The sequence below is a fragment of the Lissotriton helveticus genome, chromosome 2_2 (genome assembly GCF_964261635.1).
Source record: "Lissotriton helveticus chromosome 2_2, aLisHel1.1, whole genome shotgun sequence".
NCBI lineage: Eukaryota > Metazoa > Chordata > Amphibia > Caudata > Salamandridae > Lissotriton > Lissotriton helveticus.
The window spans coordinates 519,369,748-519,391,289 of NC_136060.1; the positions used below are offsets into that span (position 1 = coordinate 519,369,748).

Below are 21,542 nucleotides of genomic sequence, written 5' to 3' on the forward strand. Positions count from 1 at the left end.
ACGGCAGATTGTGCCAATCACAGCCTTTGCATCATTCCCCTCAATCTGAATCTTCTGCTTTCTCTCACACTCACCGACTCTCACTCATAAGCCCTCTTGCATGTGTGCAGGATTTCATTGCCACACACCCATAGAACTTTGTCTGTCTGCTTTTCAAGGCCGTAAACACTTAACACTTCGCTATGTTTAAGGTGTGGTTAAGAAACCAGTGGTTACAACAAGGGGCGGCAATTTACATACTCCCTCTTAGAGATGATAAACAGTGCGGTCATTGTCCCCACTGCCCACTAGCAGAGACTTCGAGAAACCTTCAGAGGAAGGCTTTTTGCACAGATTGACTGGTCATATATCAGTTGCTAATTTCTGTTTGGTTGTTAAACTGGTACTAATGAGGTGACATATTTATGCACAGAGTAATGCCATGCGTAAAAATTGCAAAGTAATCAAGTGATACTATCAAATGTGCTGCATTATGCCACATAATTTGTCATTTCTTGCCGCATAATTTAATCAACCCCAATGCATAATTTGGTGCTAGCTATCTGTAAATAAAATCTGTCAAGTGCAAGTCCTCTCCCTTTACCACCACTTCTCTCTCCCCACCGCTCCTCCTCTTCTCTCGCTGCCGTCCATGGCTTTTGGGAGCATACATCGGCTGGGCCTGGCACAATGGTGTAGCAGCTCTCTTCCTAGAGCCCCACCCTGCCTCGCTGCTCTCTCTCACAGTTTTCCCCATCATCTGGGAATGGAGTTGTAGCTTCCTCTTCCTCCTCACAGGGAGGCTTTCATGACGTTCTTCAAAATTTATGACAAGTTAATGTAATGGTTCTCTGGTAGAACGCTTTAAAAATGAAGGACGCTATATTAAATGTGTTTACGCTTAAACAACACATTTAAATACAGGCAAGGACATCTCCTTAATAATCTCTTATAAGGTCTCAAAGGCGAGACTTATTGGCTATGCCAATGCTTGTTTAGATTCCCATCAAACAGGTTTTCGTCCCTCCCACTCTACCGAATTGATCATACTATCCGTCATGGACGATCTAAAAGGAAAGGTGGACGAGGACTGCACTCAGGCCCGGATTCTCCTGGGCCGGTCTGCAGCCTTCGATGCCGTCAACCATGATATATTGATGGAACGTATCGCTGCTGTGGGTCTCAGAGGGGCGGCCTTGAGTTGGTTTGAATACTTCTTAGAGCACCAGAAGCAATCAGTGTGACTTTTGCCCTCCAAAACCAGCATTGTTAATAAGAGCTGTGGAGTACCGCAGAGTTCTTCTCTATCCCCGCTGCTCTTTAACGTCTACATTCGCCCCCTCATATTTAGGCTTCGTCAGTTGGGGGTCTACAACTACGCTGACGACATGCAGCTGATCATTTCCATCGATGGCTCAACAATCTCCAATGAGTTTCTTAGGAATACCATGCCATTCATCAGGAATTGGATGAACAATAATCAATTAAAACTGAACTCTGAAAAAAATGAAATCATCATCCCCAAATACAAACCCCTGCGGACTCGCCCCCGGAGCGAGGCCATGGACCTACTCCAAAGAATACCATTAAGAGCCTAGGCATACAGATCGACTCAGATCTTTCCATGAGCTCGCAGATAGGCTCGGTTGCCTCTGCATGTCAGAAATTGTGAATAATCAGAAGGTTTTCAGTAGAGAGGCCAACATCCAAATCATTATTGCTTTGATTTTATCAAAAATTGATTCTGCAAATGCGATTTACTTAGGCCTCACGCAAAATCAGAAATACCGCCTGCCACAGATACAAAATCAAGCCGCCAGAATTACCATCAACTGTCATAACAGGCCGCTGCTGAAAGAGCTCCACTGGCTTCCTGTGGAGCAGCGCTCCATGTTTAGGGTGTGGCGTCTTGGCGCTGGGTGGGTAAATGGGGGGACTGCGTCACCTAACTCCAGAGATTTAGATTGAAGAGAACAGCCAGGTTTATAGCGATTTCCTGAAGATGGACCGATTAGATTGGAGCCGCATCATGGGTGGCAGTTTATTCCATAACTTGGCCGCACAACGAGAGCGTTTCCGACCCTGCACCTTGCTCTGTGGATTTTTGGGGTGTGGGTGAGACCTGTGTTTGTGGATCGGAGGGTTCTTTTGGGGGAGTACCATGAGAACACCTTCTGGATCTCCTCCGAGACCCCTCCTTATAGAGCTTTGTGCACCAGACAGAGGGCCTCAAATTCCACTCTTTGCTGGACGGGGAGCCAGTGTAATGTCCTTATGCCAGCCGAGGTGGAATGGCCTTTCGGAATGTTTAGCAGCTGTCGGGCAGCGGTATTTTGCAAAGATTGTAATTTCCTCATCTGACACTTATCAATACCCATAAAGAGCGAGTTACAATAATCTAGTTTTGAAAGAAAAAGCGCTACTGTAGTTGTAGTTCTAAGGGAAAAATTCTTCCGCAAACTTTTCAGAAGAAAGAAGCAGGTGGTCAAAATGTTGACCTGGCCTGAGAAATTGAGCTGATCATCAAAGATCACTCCAAGATTCCTAACTTTGGAGGATGGACGAGGGCATTCACCCGCCTCAGACGCCCACCAGGTGTTGTTCCAGAGTGGGAGGCCTTTGCCAAACTGCAGGACTTCAGTCTTGTCAGTATTTATTTTGAGGACATGAATGCTCATCCAGCTCATAATTTCCATCAAACAGGCATGGAAACTGCGGGCCACGGTCTCAGGTTGTTCAGATACCGATATTATTACCTTAGAATCGTCTGCATACGAGAAATCCATGTTTCCTGATAAAACTGGCCAGTGGGGCAATATATACGTTAAAGAGCGTTGGTGACAGAGCGGAGCCCTGAGGTACTCCGTGTGGGAGGTGGAAGGTGTCGGACTGAAGACTCTCCCAGTGGATGTTCTGCACTCTTCCCGCTGGGAAGGAGGAGAGAAGGGCCAGCGCGGCACACATGATTTACAGTGTCAAATACTGCTGATAGGTCCAGGAGAATGAGTACCGCTCTGCCCCCTTATCCATCACCTTCTGTATCTCCTCAGAGGCCATTATCAAGGCTGTCTCTGTAGAACGACAAGGCCTGAAGCCATGGTCTGTCAGGTCAAGCAGGTCGTTGAACTCTAGGTATTGTATTAGCTCCTTGTTAGTGGCTTTTTCAAGAATTTTAGCTACTGGTGGTAACCCTGAGATTGGGCAATAGTTTTTGGTTTCAGTGGGATCAAGGGCTGGGTTTTTGAGAATTGGCCTGATGCAAGCGTTGTTCCAAGCGGAAGGGTATATGCCGGTTTCAATGACTTGGTTTAAAAGGGGGGTTCGACGTGTACAAATGTTTCTAGGGACAAGGTGCATTGTGGCTGGGGGACAGGGGTCAGTCGGGGAACCTGGCTTCATGGATCGAAGACAATGGTTAGCCTCCTCCTGAGATAGCTGCTTAAAACAGGTTAGCTGACAGTGGGCTGTCCTCTCCTCCATAAGTGGAGTATCACAGGCAACAATAGCACTGGGCAAGTTGAGAAGGTCGTTGTAGATCAACTGTACTTTATTTTGAAAAAAGGTGGCCAGCTTATTGCAGAAGTCGTGATCCAGTCTAAAGTGATTAGCCTGTTGAGGTTCAGCTAGCAGTTGAACAGATTTAAAGAGTTCCTTGGAGGAGTTTCTAGCAGCCTCAATTTTTGCAGTAAAGTCGGCACACTTTGCTTCCATGATTGCCTCTTTATAAAGTTCTAAGTTTAAATTGTACGCTGCTTTAAGCTCCGTGCTGTAATCGGATCGCCAAATATGTTCGCTTCTCCTATATTTAATCTTTACACGTTTGACGTCCGGTCCGTACCATGGAGCAGGTTTCAAACCTCTTTTAACTAGGATTGTAGTTTCAGGGGCAGCATGGTTTACAGCATTCCGAATCCAGTTGTCGAAACAGATGCAACTGTTTAAAACAGGATGCATCCTGTTCAAAGCTTTACACGGCACAAGTCCCAAGTATATATCCTCAAGAATTCACAAATACTCCCCACAGCGCACCCTAAGATCCATGCACATGAATCTACTGGTAGCCCCCAGATTCAGACGCAAACTGACAGGAAGGTCGCGTTTTTCAATACAGGACCCCAATTCTGGAACTCTCTGCCTACATCTCTGAGATTTGAAACAGACCACTTGCGATTTAGAAACAAGCTGAAGTCCTGGCTTTTTACCCAGCCTTACAGTTAGACATGGACTTCTTCACAGGTGACTCCAGAATTAAAACACAGCGCCAAGAGACCTGCAGGTGAATGTACACTTTAGAAATTTACAATAACATAACATTTATCTGGACATTCTAGTTATTAAGTGTTAACCTCGTGTGTAAAAATGTTATCTCAGTGTATATCTGTACAATCTTCTACAGTAGGCCTGGATAGTTCGACCCCGCTGCCCAGAGAGAGTCAATTGCTGAACGGGAGTGCTACGTCATCCAGTCAGAGAGCACAAATTGGTGGCACATTTGAGCCCCCAATAAGACCGGTTAAAGCAAAGGCTGCTAAGCTGAACCTACACCATCCAGATGCTGCGCCGTGCCACAGGAGCCAGACCCGGAGGTGGGGAGGGGGTCTCCCACATGCCCCTCAGCCCGACCCCCCCAAAAAAACTCAACCTACAGGGCGTTTGGTGCCTTCTTGGAAAATTCCCAAAGTTGGCCAACATCTAACGGAAGTGCCACCCCCAACCCTGACATAGCGCTTTCTAAAACCAACCAGCTGGATAATCTCCGCACTTTTAAGGTGGAGCTGCACAACAAGTTGAGGCAAGATCTCATGCAGGGCCTGGCAGATCTGGGCGCAATAATAGCTGCCCTGAGAACAGATGTTCCCTTAGTGGGGCAACGCATCCTGGAAGTGGAGGGGCGCTTCGAAGTGGTGGAGACAACACACACCATGACTGCTGAGAAAGGTACTGCATTGGAAGCCCAGCTCAATAATGCCACCAAGAGACTGGAAGACCTCGAAAATGTGTCAAGGGAAGAAATCCTCTGCATTCGAGGACTGAGCGGGAAGATCCTGGACAGCAACTGTGAGAAGTTTACCTGGTATATGCTGTCCACTAATTACAGTGGGCACCCTGTACGATTCCAAACAACCCTTATGGTAATTTAACCGCATGCGTGCTGCGGTCATTTTTGCGCTGTGCGGCTTTGTTCGATTTACCGCGTTACATGACAAGCTGAGCTCGTCATGAGCATGGAAGGGGTTAAGAGGTCACAGATAACCTTAGAACGCTATCCAAGTGGTAACTGTGTAGAGAAGCCTTCAGACATAGTCTTGAAGGAATGTAAAGCAGCTTGTTTTACAAGAATGCAACCTTATTGTATTGGTTAAATGAAAGGAGAACCACACAGTAGTTATAGAAATATGTATTTATTACTATAACACACTCTAAGTACGACACAGTATCTTCTACACGAAGTTTCTCGCAAAGCACATAATACTGTAGCACAGAAACAATAGTAAATAGCACTAATACACAGTGGGCTCCAGGGGAAGACCAAACCATATACTAAAATAGTGGTATAAAAACCATGACTCGAGTCGAGACAGAGTCTAGAGGATGTAAAATCTCTGAGACCCCGAGGAACCCCCAAGGTGAGTAAGTAGGGACCCCGCGGAGGACGGGTGCAGTGTGGGAAAACGACCGCGTGCGACGTACAATTCTAATGGAGAGTTGAGGTTGCCGTTTTAAGGTTTAAAGACCCTTCTAAGTGGACTTTGAAGAAACCCAGTGGAACTTAGGAGGTTAGAGATCCAACCCACCGTGGATACCGTGGTACCAGAATTACCTATCCCAGGGAAGCCGGGTGCATGGGTCTGAAGTGGCGTCGGAAACAACCGCTGATCTCTATGGAGGACTTCGAAGAAGAGCCACTGCTGGGAAGAAGAAAAGTGTCTGTCGGAATCCAAAGGTGGACTCTTGATGAAGAGTACCTGAAGGCAGAGGGGACAGAGTCTGGGTCACTGGGGAGTGACCAGCGGCTCGGTAGACGAATGACCACTGATGTCGGGGGCTTCAGGTGCGTTGAGGGGGTTCTTGACTATGCAGCCACAAGGACCAGGAGACGTCTAGGACGATCAGGAGCCGCATGCGAGCTGTCCCACGAAGGAGGTCAGGTGCTGAGGAGTCAGTGTCCGGCTGGAGCACCAACAAGCCTTGGCACGGCAACCCAAGCAGGAGGTCAAGGAAGGTTACGGTTTTGACCAGCAAGGTCCAGGAGACTGACCAAACACAGGGGAGTCAGGGCAAGCCTGGAGCAACCAGGAGAGCCCAAGATAAGCAGAGTTGACCCTCAAGAGGACCCACAGGCCGGAGGCACAAGAGTTGCGAGGGGACCTCGAGCAGTTTCACAAAGCAGCAGCCCACGGAGTACTTGGTGCCAAGAGGCCGGAGTTCTTTGTAGGAAATGGTGCCAGAGGTTGTGGCTACTTGGAGCCCAGTGCTCTTCTTTTGGAAATGCCAACAAGCATATGCACTTGCAAAAGTATGCAGTGCACAGGGGTATGGGTAATGCAGCCCCCACGAGGGATTCTGACTTCAAACTTGGTAAGAGGGCAGCTTGGACCTTGAGGGACCTGGAAACCCACCTCCTGTGTTGCTGGAGCCTTTGGAGTCTGTAGGAACTCAAGAGCAGCAGACCGGTCGGTTGAGATGTGGTGGCTGCAGTTGCAGGGGAGGGACTCCTTCACTCCAAGGGAGATATTTTCAGTTGTCCTTGATGCTCCACATCTCCTGCACGGATCCCGTATGCTGCACGGGCACAGACGATGCTTCAGACTCAGAGGGAGACGAAGTCGGACCCAAACGAAGTCCACACGGTCGAAGTTTAGAGGTTTCGGATTCAGAATCTTGTTCATGTCGAATATAGGGTCCTATAGACAGGTAAGCCCCTTTGTACCCACAGGAGAGGGTTGGACAGATTCAGGGGACCCTTCCAGGAGAGGGTTCTGGAGAGAGGGGAGGTTACTCCCATGTCGTTTGTCCAGTTTCGTGCCAGAGTAGGAGCCAACGGCTCCTAGGACTAGTTTGAACAGGACTATGCACACGGACACCAAATGTGCCCCTCATGCAGACTTGCTGTCGCTAGCATGCGCACCCACCCATCCCAAAATACACTAAATCCTGTTTCGGAGGTGGTCACACCTTCCTATGACAGGATGCCTATTGTGCTGCCATCCCCTGCTCGAGCTTGGCTCAGCAGCAGGAGGGCAGAAATGTGTCTCTGGTCAGCAGCAACCATTTTGGGCTGCCCGGGACTAGAAGGCTGGCACCGGATAGACCAGTGACCCCACGAAGGACGCTTCTGATGGGTGGAATCATACTTCCCACAGGGGTATGATTCCACAATGTTTGACACCAAATACAATAGGGTTACTTTCAGCCATTTTAGAGTTGGTCATCACGCGGTCGCATAATGCGACTCTATATGTCGTAAATTGCTGTAATACTAACAACCGGGGAGAGTGTACTCCGTAGGCTGCACAGGTGTCCTGCTCATGCAGTGGCACGCTCTCACTTAGAACCAAGCACCCTGCCTTCAGGAATGTTAAGGCCTGCTATAGGGGTGACATCGTTTTTAAGTGAAGTGACCCTTAGATATAGTAAACCTACATCTTAAGTAAGTGGTGCATGCACCAGCTTAGACAGGCTGCAATGGCAGGCCTGTAGGTTCCATTTTGCATGGCCTCTCATGGGTGGTATAATGCATGCCCATGGGAGGCCTCTGGGGTACCTATGCCCTGGGTACATGGGTACCATATACTAGGGGCTGACAGGGATACCCCACTATCCAATCTGGAGTGTCCCTAAGTACATGACATAATAGCTAAGGGAGAAAGCAGATGGACGTGGGTCCCGATTAGCAGAATCCCAGTTGGACTAGTCAATAACCGTACCACATGAAGCAAAAAGTGGGGGTAACCATAAGAAGCAGATCCTACTTTCCTAAGGCAACCTAGAATCCTTTGTAGTGGGCATGCTCTCTACTCTCTAGGAGATAATCGGCGCATCCCAGAGATGAACGTATCATGCTCCACTATTTCTTAGAAATGGAGAAAGTCTTTCAACATGCTAAGTAAGCAGAAGAGGTGAACTTTCCAGACTACTTGTGCACAATCTTCCAGGACGTTTCCAAACTGATGCTGCAGAGGCGAGGAGCATTTTCTACCCATAACTCAGATGCTAAGAAACTGTGCCATACGCTACAGATGGACATGTCCCTTTGGTTTCACCTTTGAACTGGGCAACAAACGCCATACTGTCTCAGACTTCCAGGGAGCGGCCTCCCTCCTCGGCATTACGATTGAGATCATCCCCAGCAACTCACGAGCAGGGGACAATGCACCCGGCCCCTCGCAAGAGCAACAAGATAATCGATGTCGCACGCGACCATAAACAGGGCTATGTTGTGCTAGTGGGACTGAGGCTGCCAGCGGGATGAATGCTGAGGAATGTGCCTGGCACCGGAGCCGCCGAATAAGTGCTTATGGGAGTGCCCTAAGGGGTCAAGAATGGCTCTGGTGCCACAGAGACTCAGCCCTGGGGAATAACGCAACAACGACAGATGGCTTGGCTGCTGGCATGGCTTACAGTAAACACCTCCTACTCTTGACAAGGGGGACCAGTGGGACAGGAGGCTGAGGAGCTGAGACGGCTCTCGCGTGGCGGGCCAATGCCAGTGTGATACAAATGAGTTATCAGGGAGTAGGGACAAGATATGCTTTAAGATATGGCGTGGCCGCGCGGGAGCAGGAGGACCACCCACGGAATGCTCCCTCGTAGGCCGGCATTGAACTGTAAATGTTTGGCTTTGAGGGAGAGGGGTTTCTGGAGGAGGGTGTCGGCTGAAGAGATGGGCCTCCTGCCTCTTCATCCAGTGGTGCGGGGTACAGACTCGGCCCTCATGCACTGGTCTGCAAGTGCGACCCATCGCCGCTCCAAGCTGTACACCACATATGCTTTTGGGTTGTCTGTAAATTAATGTTTACTTTTCAGTTTAGGAATGTTACTGGTGAAATGGCAATTCTGGGGGGAATGGAACACCAGGGGAGGGAACACCATAGTGTTGTCCTTAAAGAGGTCTTAGTCGAGACATTATCTCCTTTGGCTATTAGTTCAGGATTGTTAAACATTTCAGGTCAACCTAACTTACTAAAACTGCTTTTACATAGTTTAGCCAAGGTGTGCTGAACACAAGGTTAAAAGCCAAACGATCTTTGAGACAAGACAGTTAACACGTTTTTCAGGGCATAGCCAGACCGATAACCATAAGAGAAGAGGCCACATCTGCAAGATATCATCTAACACCCTAGGCCAAGTTCCTCGTGGATAATAAAAGTTGGTGAGTTTGAGGAAGGCATTAGAACCTTCTTACATTTGCTCTCTACTACCATTAAAGCAGATGCAGATAACTGCAAATATCACAGCCAAAGGCCGTGATAGGGGCACACCTTGTGTATTCTTTTGTGTGGGAATACACTACAGCGGAACACCAGACAGTTCAGGGCACAGATATCTGCAAGCCTCTCTCCATTCTCGTTCATTACGCCGAGGCCATGGTTGCCCATGATTTCTTTGTACCCAGTGTTGTTGCTTCTAATCTTGGCATGGAGGTCCCCCATCCGTATGGTGATGTCACAATCAAGGCATTTCGTCATGATGGACGGGAGTCTTTTGTAAAACTGTTCTTTTTCTTAATTTTTGCTGTCACTTGTAAGAGCATAGCACTGCATAACATGCATGTTGCTCCTCTGTTTCTTTGTGAGGAAAGTCCCTGTGATGATTCTGAGATTGTAGGCTTCCCATCTAATCAGAGCTCAGTTGGCTGCTGGCATTGGCATCGGTACTACTACGAGTATGTGGGCGTTCTCCTCCTCATTTCCAGATCCAGTAGCATTCCTCCTGGAGCCAGTCTTTGCTGTCTGGACTGTGTACATCTGGTCTCGCTTATGCCAAGCAGGACAAGGTTGTTTTTCATAATCTCCGCAGCTACTTGGGCCATCTTTTTTTTTATATATATTTTTATTGATTATAATACAAGAGGAAAAATGGCCATAACGGGAGTCATACAGTAGAACACATTACAGCAGTGAGCGGGCAGATAGGTAGACGAAATACATATCAATTAAAGGCATCTGTAAATCAACAATAAAGGCATACAACTGGAGCAAAATAATGCGTTACAGATCACCAACAGCCACCATTATCAGCGCCATTCCACCCGTAGATCAGGATAATAGATATCAACTACTTGACACCCGAATATGAGAAACAGTGCAACTCAGGATAATACGCCGCATCTCTTGTAAAAAGGAAAAAGGGAAAAGGAAGAAAAGGCCATAGAAACAAAATAAAGGAAAAAAAAAAAAAAAAACATCCCCCCACCCTGCACTCCTGCAGATGGCTACGGCCTAACCCCACTAGCAGCGTGCCTGTCGCCCACTAAACTAAACCCCAAGGAAGGGAAAAGATGTTTATTCCTCGCGCCGATCGGAGAGCGCCATTTTGGATTGGGGGAAGCTCTCTCTGTGGGAGCGCCATCTTGCTGAGGGAGAGCCACTCGCCCTGCCAGGACCCACGTGACCTTTTGGTCAGGCTTCTTAACATGGTGGAGGGACTGGCGCGCAGCGACGGCGCGCAGCGGACGCGCCGTAGACGCGCCGGAGGTGCGCCAGAGGTAAGCCCGTTTGCGCCCGTTCGCGCAACGGACGCGCATAGGGCCGCTGCCTCTGGCAACCCGCTCCCTTCCCCTCGGGTTTACTCCCACTCGGACCTGTGTGCTCTGAGACCACCGCGTGACCCGGTAACACACGGTCCCTGCACTCGTTCGCCGCCCCAGCCACTCCTCTGTGGGTTGCTTAATGTGCGGTCACTCTGCAAACACCACACGGAGATCGCCTTTCTGGTTGAATCCTCCGGGCTGGATGTGTTGTTTATGACGGAGACCTGGACTCGGGAGGACTGCCTAGTAGAACTCGGCTTGGCCTGTCCCCCGGGCTTCAAAATTATCCATACTCCGCGCCCACTAAATCGTGGCGGCGGAATTGGAATTATTTTCCGCGAACAGCTGGATGTTTCTCAGCTTAAAATCGGCGAAGTTTCGGGTTTCGAGCTTATGGGTTTTTCATTCAGTAACCCAGAGAGAACGCTGCTATCTGGCGTGTTATGCTATAGACCGCCGGGCTCGGCCTCGTCGCTGCCGGAGTTCCTGGACCTAGTGTATGATCTTTCCAACACCCATTCTAATCTACTTGTCCTGGGAGATTTTAATCTCTGGCAGGGGGGCCCTTTAGATGGAGCTTTTACCTCACTCTGCCAGGCTTTGGCCGATATCCACCTGCAACAACTGGTTGGCTCCCCGACTCACAGGGGTGGTCACATGCTCGACCTCATCTTTGCGGGCGCCCACTTGGCGGTGATCATTGACATCTTAGTCCAATATTGGACGGATCACGCGCTGGTGGTCTTCTCCCTATGCCTTGGGAACAATCCCCCGGAGGCTTCAGGGGTGGGACTCTCGCAAGTGGGTCGACCGTGGTCTAGACTGCTTAGTCTAGCGCCACTACCCTCTTTGATATCTGCCAATTTTGGCCTGGGGAACTCAGTGGAAGACAGCTACTCCTCCTTCTGCCGGTCTATTACCGAGTCACTCGATAACATCGTGCCTCTTCGGAAAGCAAGAGCGAGGGCGAATCGGGCCTTTCCTTGGTTTACGGTGGAGTTACAACACCTGAAGCTGAGCTGTAAACGGGCAGAGAGAGCATGGAGAAGGGATTACTCCCCCTCGGCTAAAGTCCTGTTTAGACTCGCACTGAGAGGTTACAAGGAGCAGATCAAGCAGGCCAAGACGTCTTTTATACAAACATCCTTATTACAGGCGCCTAATAAATCTCAAGCCTTGTTTAAGATTGTTAAAGACTTGTCCCACCCGGTCTGCGCGGCTAACTCCGTGCGAGCCTCTCAGGCTTTATGCGACTCGCTGGCGCTGGCCTTCGAGGAGAAGACCGCTAAGATTCTGGCTGGCCTCACACCTCCTGCAACTGAGGAGGCCTGCCTTGCGAGCCCTTCTGACAGGGGGCGGGGAGCCTCGGGCAGCCAACCCCAGAGGGTCACCGGGGTTCTGGATCTGGGCGCTCTGAGCGGCTCACCCAGTCGACCCCAACCGACGGTTATGGGAGCTCCGGGTGAGCAGTCCAGTCGACCCCAGACAAGCACTGCTGTCTCTGTTCTGGGAGCTCCGGCCAGCTCACCCAGTCGACCCCAACCGACGGCTATGGGAGCTCCGGGTGAGCAGTCCAGTCGACCCCAGACAAGCACTGCTGTCTTTGTTCTGGGAGCTCCGGCCAGCTCACCCAGTCGACCCCAACCGACGGATATGGGAGCTCCGGGTGAGCAGCCCAGTCGACCCCTGACAAGCACTGCTGTCCCTGACCTGGGAGCTCCGGGTAACTCACCCAGTCGACCCCAGCCAGTTGGCGTGGAAGCTCCGGTGGAGCAGCTCAGTCGACCCCAGAGAGGCACTAGTGTCTCTGTTTTGGGAGCTCCGGCCTGCTCACCCAGTCGACCCCAGCCGGGTGGCGAGGGAGCTCCGGTGGAGCAGGCCAGTCGACCCCAATGGAGCACAAGTGTCGCCGAGCTGGGAGCTCCGGGCAGCTTATCCAGTCGACCCCAGCCAGTCGGTGTGGGAGCTCCGGTGGGGCAGCCCAGTCGACCCCAGCCAGCTGGCGTGGGAGCTCCGGGTTGCTCCCCCAGTCGACCCCAGCCGGCCGCGGCGGCCTCTGGGGCGGGCGATCTGATCTTCTCACCACCGCGGTTGGATTCCTTCCCTCTCCCGTCCTTTGAAGAATTCTGTAAAATGGCTTGTTCGGTGTCATCTGGATCTCCGCTCGATCCACTGCCCCCCAAATTTTGGAAAACTTTTCAGGAAGAACTGTTCCCGCCTCTGTTTTCAATCTGTCGCCAATCGCTGGAATCGGCTTCTGTCCCGGGCTGCTGGAAACTAGCAGTGGTGTCGCCTCTGCTAAAAAAGCCAACCTTGGATCCAGCCGTCCTTTCCAACTACAGACCGATTTCCTTGCTCCCCTTTCCAATCAAGATCTTGGAGAAATGGGTAACTCGCTCTCTCTCCGGCTACCTGGAACATATTGGGTGGTTCGATGAGGCCCAGTTTGGCTTCCGACCTGGTCACGGGACGGAGACCGCACTTGTGACCGTGTTGGATAACCTGCGTTCGCGTGTCGACAGTGGTCGGGCAGCCTTTTTGGTGCTGCTCGACATGTCGGCCGCGTTCGACACGGTCTGCCATCGGACCCTGGTTCAGAGGCTGGAAGAGTGCGGGATTTGCGAGGGGGCCAGAGACTGGCTGATGTCATATCTCGAGGGCAGGCAACAGCTGGTGTCACTTCCGCCTTTCAGCTCGGAACCAAGGAAAATCGGACAGGGGGTGCCACAGGGCTCGGCCATCAGCCCGCTATTGTTTAATCTGTACCTCCGTCCACTTGTCCAGCTAATAAAATCTTTTGGGGTCTCGGCATTTAATTATGCCGACGATACTCAGCTGGTGTTTTCCTTGGAAGGAAGCAATGCAATCTCGCTGAACACCTTCCATCGCTGCATGGCAGCTACAGCAGATTGGCTTCAAGCAAATTCTTTGCAATTTAATAGCTCGAAGACGGAGGTGCTTCACTGTTCCACTGATCGGATCCCGCGGGTTTTACCCACCGACTTCTGGCCCAGCACTTTTTCCGAACTGGTGTCGGCATCGGAGTCAGCCCGTAATTTAGGGGTCATGTTCGGCCCTAATTTACAACTTGACCTACATGTTAACAAAACCACGGGAACATGTATGATGCTGCTCCGCATGCTCCGCAGAGTCTTGCCTCTGCTTCCTGCTCGATCCAGGCCGGAGGTAGTCCGTGGGACTATTTTAAGTCGGCTGGATTACTGTAACGGCCTCCTTTTGGGGGCCCCAAAAAATCTGATTGGGAAACTGCAGAGGGTGCAGAATATGGCTGCTAAACTGGCCCTTTCGCGTCCCAGATCCAGCTCCTCTACTCTGGCGCTTCGTGACTTGCACTGGCTCCCGGTAGAACTACGGGTCCAATTTAAAGCGGCCTGTTTGGTATTTAGAGCGGTTCACCTCTTAGGCCCCCTTCCATTACAAAACATGTTTGCATGGTATTCTGCCCCACGGCTTCTGCGGTCGTCATCGGCCCACCTTCTGGTGGTGCCCAGGTTTCAAAGAGTGAGGATGGGCGGCCGCTCATTTAGAGTGGCGGCAGCTAAATTGTGGAACTCTCTCCCACTCACTCTCAGGAGCTGCAAGGACTATCTTCCATTCAGGAAAGCCTTAAAAACTCATCTCTTTCCTAAGTAATGGTTGCGCGTCTGCTCTAGTCTTGTGCGATGGGTTCTCTGATCAAAGCGCCAGGATGCCCTCTGGGTGACAGGTCTGCGCTATAAAAGTATGCGAAATAAATAAATAAATAAATAAATGGACGAGGAAATGTCATACAATACAAGCTTCCGGACTCCCCTCCCCCGTCAAAGCAGACAACCCCTACCGTCATACAAAGCGAGATAAAGAAAACAAGTAAGCAAACAGATAGGGGAAGTTATAAAAAAAAAAAACGCCTAACTCCCGGAGCAGCAGAGGCAACAAATCCCGTATCAAACAAAGCCATTGTATCGAACCCAGACAATCAAACTCCGCCCTGGCCCCTCCGATCAATCGTACGAACACCACCCGGCAGAACCAAAAGGAAGTCATTGTATCGAACTCAGACAGTCAAATTCAACCCTGGCCCTTCCGATCCATCGCACAAACCCCATCCAGTAGAACCACCATATTAGCAGGAGAGTCAAAACGTTTTAGGAAATGGAGACCAATACAGCCAGAAAGGGTCAAAAATGTTAAGTCTCGAAGTCCACCAAATATACGAAAGTCAGTCCAAAAAGTACTGAAGGAAGTCTCCAGGAGTAAAAGAATGAATGGGTCCTGCGCGGGTGATGGCTCTGTTGATTGTATTAGTTGTTCAGGGGTTCCAGTAACGTACCACTTTGCTCGTGCGCAGACAAATGGCACCAGGTCTTGTGTCTGTTCGGGGTCCTCCTCTCGGGTTAAACCAAGCTTCGCGGGATCACCGTTTGTTGCAGGTCTGACAGAGGGCCGGAGTCCGGTCTCGAACACACAGTCTCGATCCTTACGGTTAGTTTGTGGAAAATGGCTTCCATTTGCGAGTGAAGAGCCCCGATGGCGGCCATTACGATCCTCAGCGATGGCCCACACTCCGTCCGATCCATCTCCGCTCGCACGATAACAAAGCAGATCCTTAACCCCGAAGGCCGGCAACTCCGGGGAAACAGGCAGGAGCGGGGTGGACGGAAGCAACGGGCGACATGTAGGTTTAGCGATCTTTACACCGCCGCCGCGAGCGGGGGTCCCACCCGCGGACCCCGAGAGAGGCAGCAGTGTCCCCGGGACCTGGCCCCCCACCCACAGCCGCAGACACGTCTTGTCGCCGTCCTTTCAGTAATCGCCGGACCTGAAACCACCACCAGGATCGAAAGGATAAACTTCACTCCGATGAGACCGGACTCTGCCAGGTACCCGCGGCCGATGTTGTTCAACTGAAACCCGGCTGGGTCAGTACTCGAGGCCCCGGCTCACACGCTGGGATAGGCCGGAAATGACGTTTGGGGAATAGCTGCTCCAATCAAGTCGATAAATACTCCAGGATTGCACCCCTAGGCTCAGCAACGATTCAGACACACGGGAGTCGGGCGGGAGGTCAGGATTAATTACAGGATAGATCCGCAAGCGACGGAGGTCGACGGAGCCGGGAGCTTATGCGGCCATCTTGGTTGCTAGCGTAGCTCCTCCTCCTACTTGGGCCATCTTACCTGCTTCGTACGTGGTCCTCAGGATCCCTGTCCCGATGGTGATGGTCTTGGTTGAAAGCAGGTGGATCCGTTTTATGGCTTCCAGGGATCTCTGGCTTTCATCACAATGCATCGCGGGCCTCCGTGAAGGAGATTCCTCTCTCCCCAAGGCCAGGATGTCTTTTGGTTGACATTACTGTACCTAGGATATTTTTTTACATATCAGGGTACCTAACCCCACGCATAAATCTCCTCCTTTCGCCGCTGGGCTTGGGAGAATCCATGGCGGAGTTCACCTACTCCTTGGGGTGGAAAATATATTTCAATGTATAGTACGGATTGGAAGTGCACCCCCATACTCAACACCCATGTCCCACAATGCATCTCTTAGGTGCTGAAGAGGGTTGGGACGCTAGGTGAAGCACTCCAAATTTGGTGACAATGCCCAGTGCAGGAAGGATGTATCTAAGCTACTCCAGATGGCACTAACCTATCCGATACCCACTACAACAGAAGTCATGCTCCTTGGCCTGAAACATTTCAATTTGATACAAATGTCCAAGGATGAATGCCACATGTGCCTTCAATGCCTTGGAGCCACAACATTAACCATAGCCTTCCACTGGCAAAAACTGCATGCCCTCCGCCCATGCAGTGAGCTATTGTGGCTACGGAGCACCTGACAAGGTTGCAGGTGCCCCACTTGGCCTGTGAAGCAAAATGGAGAACATTAATTAACCACCTGAGTGGAGGACAGGTAAGTCTAAGCCGCTCACCCCCCACGTTGGCAGGGGGTGGATCTCTTTCGCTGACGATCACAAGGTGAGCCACCTATAATGCAATGCGAGAAACGGCATTGATGGGACCAACCAGGGTGCTCCGGGACATCGGGCGGCCTACCCTGGCCGATGTACCTCCAGGTTGATGCAGTGGGACAGTTTAGCCTTCTGCAGTTGGGAGGGGCAGGCGAAGGGAGGTGGGGAGTTGTGAAGCAAGTAGATAATGTACAGAAAGGGTTTACAAGGCACCTATCATATAGATTGGTATGTTGAGCTCCCTGTGAGCATCGTTAGCGGACAGGTACTGATGACCCGTGCTGATCTCTCTTGGAAAAAGCATCATTGTAATGGAATAAACTTGCCTTATTTAAAAATACCAGTAAAATATTCCAAACCAAAAATAAAGCACAGATCTGCCGCTATCAAACAGGAATGCAATCCCTTCAGAAAGCATGTTAACAGATCACTGAGGGCAATATAATACGATCATCAATCCAGAGCGGACACTGGCTATAAAAGCACAACGGAGGTCTCAGACCCCACTGACATCAATACAGTGAGCAGAGCAAAACAGACCGTATGCACAATATCACAGGCCGAGCTCAATAAATCAACAGCAATGACCGTTACCCTTCAAGCCTCGTGCAAGGACGTCACATAACACTGCCAACTCTCCACAAACAGCCAGTGGTGCCAACATCACATCGTGCAGGTAGCACACAGCACGATATTGGATTACTATTACTTGGGGTTGGTAACTCACCATCTCAAGGAATAATCACAACCACTGTCAGGTTAAACCATCAAAGTCACTCAACCTGAGCTCAAACCTCCAGCAGCATGGCACAGAGCAGACAGGCTTAATGTGGGTCAATGTGTTAAGTATTTATACAGTAACAACATCAAAATGCAAGATAATAAAAACCCAAAACTAATTAAGAAAAATAGTGTCAATTTAATGAAAACAAGAATACCACAATGACATAAATCCAATAAGCGAAACTGGAGATAAGAATTTTTAAAGTTTTGAGTAGAAACGGCACCAAAAAAGCAAAACGTGCAAATGATAATAGACCGGGACCTATGGGTAATTTGATTCCCAACGGCGATAGAGTGGGGTCAGATGTACTAACCAAGTTCTTCCTGTTCAAAGGTGTCACTCCAGACTCGGTGGCCCGATTTATATCTTGGCAATATGTGTGCTCAGTCGCAAAGGCAATGGAGACTACATGCCAGCAAGACAACGGTCCGTCCGCCAAATTGAAAAGTGGGAGGACCTTAGGTTTATTCACGGCGGGGCCTCCTCTGTCTCAGCCTTGAATAAACCCCTCTGACAGCCCTGTGTAGTAAGGGTCGTCGGAGGAAGATCTCCAATTCCACCCACCTCATTCAGATTGGCAGAATTAGAGTTCAGTTTTCACTATCTGTCAATGTAAGGAAAACTCTGACGGTAAGGGGCAGTGAGAACTGCATAATGCTCCCCTCGCCACTGGAGAGGACTTCTACGGCGAGGGAAGCCTTTTTCTTTTTATTTTGAAAAAGAAAATACAGCTTCAGGATTTTCTGTTTGAAAATATAAAAGAACACTGTTTGGTGCAGGGCTCTTTCATGTTGATAAAGTCCTGCACCAAACTGTAAACAGCACTGTCAGGAACCGCCGTCACCGTGGTGCCTGCCAATGCTTTACGAATGACCGCCGGCTTGGCAGTCAATTCTAAATTAGGGAGGAGTACTTTACTCCCTCTCACTGACGGAGAAATGTGTTGCCCGCCTATATATAAACTAGGCTCTTAGTCTTTTAAGAGCCAACCAACTAGAAGAGTCCACTTCTAAGGCTGGCAGCACCTCAGGAGAGGCATTTAGAGACCCAGAGGGTGTCAGAAAGAGGTCAACAGCATTTGCAACTAGTCAGCTGGGCACTTTCAGGAAAAGGATGGTTTACAGCCGGTTGTCTTTTTGCAGCCACGCAGTCAGTTATCCACTTCTTTGTTCTGGGTACAAGAGGGAGCAAATGCAGTCATACAGGGCTCTTCTGAGGTTACCGAGAGGAGGTCCAATCCTCTTCTGATCTCCCTAAGTTCGGAAAGAGTTTTGAAGAAGTTACATGGGGATGCCACATTTCTGCCTGGCACTAGCAAGTGGGTGGATGTGATTCCTGGCCACTCCCTAACCAACACAGTAAACGTTCCCAGGCCCTGACATACTTACTTTTGCAGCAGTTCTTGCTTGCTTTACTGCAAACAGGAACAAAATGCAATGTATCAGGGAAAATCCAAGATGGCGAAAGTCTTTGGCCGCACACAACTTGGGCTCTGAAGACTGGTTGTATATGTGAGAAGTGTACTTACTATAATAATTCTGGTGCCCTACCACATCTAACATTAAAATCGAGTTTGTAGCTGGCACTGTATACACAACAAACCCAGAGACAGACGACTGGAAGAACAAAAGCAGGGTCCTTCAGCAACCAGACAGGGGGGTCCACAAGAATGGTCTAATGTGCCCCAAGTACTACTTATGGCTGACCAGACGGTCAAGCAGGACCTGATAGCGCAGTGTCAAAGGATGCACACCGTCCTCACTCAGAATCTTCTGTGAGGTTCAGAAGATTCATCTTGGTCCATTCCGATCAGCCTATTGTTTGCTCCTGGGATCCATTTCCCTCCTTGGTCACTACTACTCAAGGCTCAGCACAGTGCTGGCATGAGATTATGCTAATTAGGCTTCAGACTGTTAAGCCAGGTAAAGTCATTTTCTAAAAGTTACCTTTTCTTAATATGTATTTAAAATTTGAATTTGCCACTGAATTTCATTTTAATAAATATGAAAGATTGTTGTGCGATTATTTTTCCAGCCGTCTCAATCCCGAGATACAGTATTAGTGTTTTAAGTTTACTCTGGTTTTCTACGGTGGACACCTGGGGTTGCCACACAGAGAACAGCTTTGAGGGCCATGTAACTGTAATGACACGGTAATATTAACTTTCTACATACCCCACTATTAAATACCATGCACCCTAATTTGTGGACTACAAGGCTGACATGGGGTGACGTACTAATACTTAAAAGGGAAGTTTTCCCCTGTCAAAAAAGTTTTTTTTAACAAGTTGAACTGCAGGCTTTACAAGGCAGCGGCCAGGCTACAATGGTGTCCTGATGCCATGTTTTCTTTTGTCACTCTTGTGGAAGGAACAATAAGTGCTGCAGTCCACAAGTGACTTAACTTTCCATGCCATATAGAAGAGTTAAATACACTGCAACGTACGAGAAGGCTCTTCCGCCTGTTCTGTTTCTCCGGATGTGGGGGGGTCTCTGCCAGGGCGCGGTCGGCGGATCGAAGGTTCATTTTGGGTATGTGGAAGGAGACACTCTCGTGGAGGTATTTGAGTCCAACTTTGTGGAGGGATTTGTAGACGTTGGTGACGAGTTTGAAGGTCATTCTTCTCGACGGGGAGCCAGTGGAGGTCTCGCAGGTGTTGGGTCATGTGTTTGTGCCGCAGAGTCCCGAGGAGGAGTCTGGCTGCGGCGTTCTGGATGGTGTGGAGCTTGTGTAGGAGAGTTCTGTTGATTCCGGCGTAGACGGCATTTCTGTACTCAAGTCTGCTGGTTATGAGAGCCTGGGTGACAGTCTTTCTGCATTCGTGGAGTATCCATTTGAGGGTTTTGCGGAGGATGCGAAGGCAGTTGAAACAGGTGGAGGCGATGGAGTTGATCTGGCGGGTCATGGTAAGGGAGGAGTCAAGGATGATGCGGAGGTTCCGTGCGTGGTCTACAGGGGTGGGTGGGGTCCCGAGTGCAGCGTCCCAGGCGGAGGTGCAGGGTCTGAGGAGGAGGACCTCGGTCTTCTCTGAGTTGAGCTTCAGGCATCTGTTTTTCATCCAGTGTGCGACATCCTTCATTCCTTCCTGGAAGCTGAGCCTGGTGTCTTTGGGGTTCTTCGTGAGGGAAAAGATGAGCTGGGTGTCGTCGGCGTAGAATACTATGCTGAGCCCATGCTGTCTGACGAAGGCCGCGAGGGAGGCCATGTAGATGTTGAAGAGCGTTGGGGTATAAAAAACAAGCAATAAGATAGGGTCCTGCAAAAGGTGATACATCGAGGGTGTCCACACAAGAAAGGCAGATTTCCTACAACTTACAAAGATCCAGTGGTAGCGGTGAAACACCTCACAGTGTTCACTTCAATCCACAGATAACCTGATGAGAGTTTATCACACTGAAGTCAACAAAAAATGGATGTGTTGATGATGAAATGAGGTGCATCTTGGTTCCAATGGCACAGTGAGCACAGGACCTATGTCTGGGCAACCTGTCCCACTTAGGGCTTGAAGGGTGGAATGCTTAAAGTAATCTCAGTCACTGGAAGTGTCTGTATGGGGCGGACAGCTCTCATGAGGGGAAGTGTCGGCACTCATTTCTATAAAGCTGGATTTTGTCTAGTGTGGCATGGGGGCAAAAACCAAAGCGACCACCAGTGGGTGAGATTAATTTAAGCATGCTATCCATCACTCTGTTGTTACAGCTGCTGCCCTACGTGTGACGGGTATGCCCACATGCCCAGTGCTCACTGTGCCACAGGACTCAAGTGGCACCTTACGGACAATCTCCAAATAGGTCAAAACCACTATCGGGTGCTTGTGGTCTCTTCTGGGGCGGACTGTTCTCATGAGAAGCATCGGTGCTGATTTGCACAATGAGGCCATATCTAGAGTGGCGAGGCAGGTGCAAAACAATGCATTCGAAAGTAGCAAGAGAGCGCCAGTGGCTGAAATTAATTCAAGCATTCCATCCATCACCTTGATGCTGCGGGCACTTATCATCCAGCGCTACCACCACCACGTCACAGAAGGCCAGCTGTTCTGCACAGTACTGCCA

At 49.9% G+C, this 21,542-nt stretch overlaps 1 protein-coding gene across 2 annotated transcripts in view; it reads right to left on the minus strand.

The window, feature by feature from the left end:
- LOC144821612 (uncharacterized) overlaps positions 1–21,542 on the minus strand; it is a 133,853-nt gene that overhangs the window by 86,375 nt on the left and 25,936 nt on the right. The window lies entirely within an intron of this gene.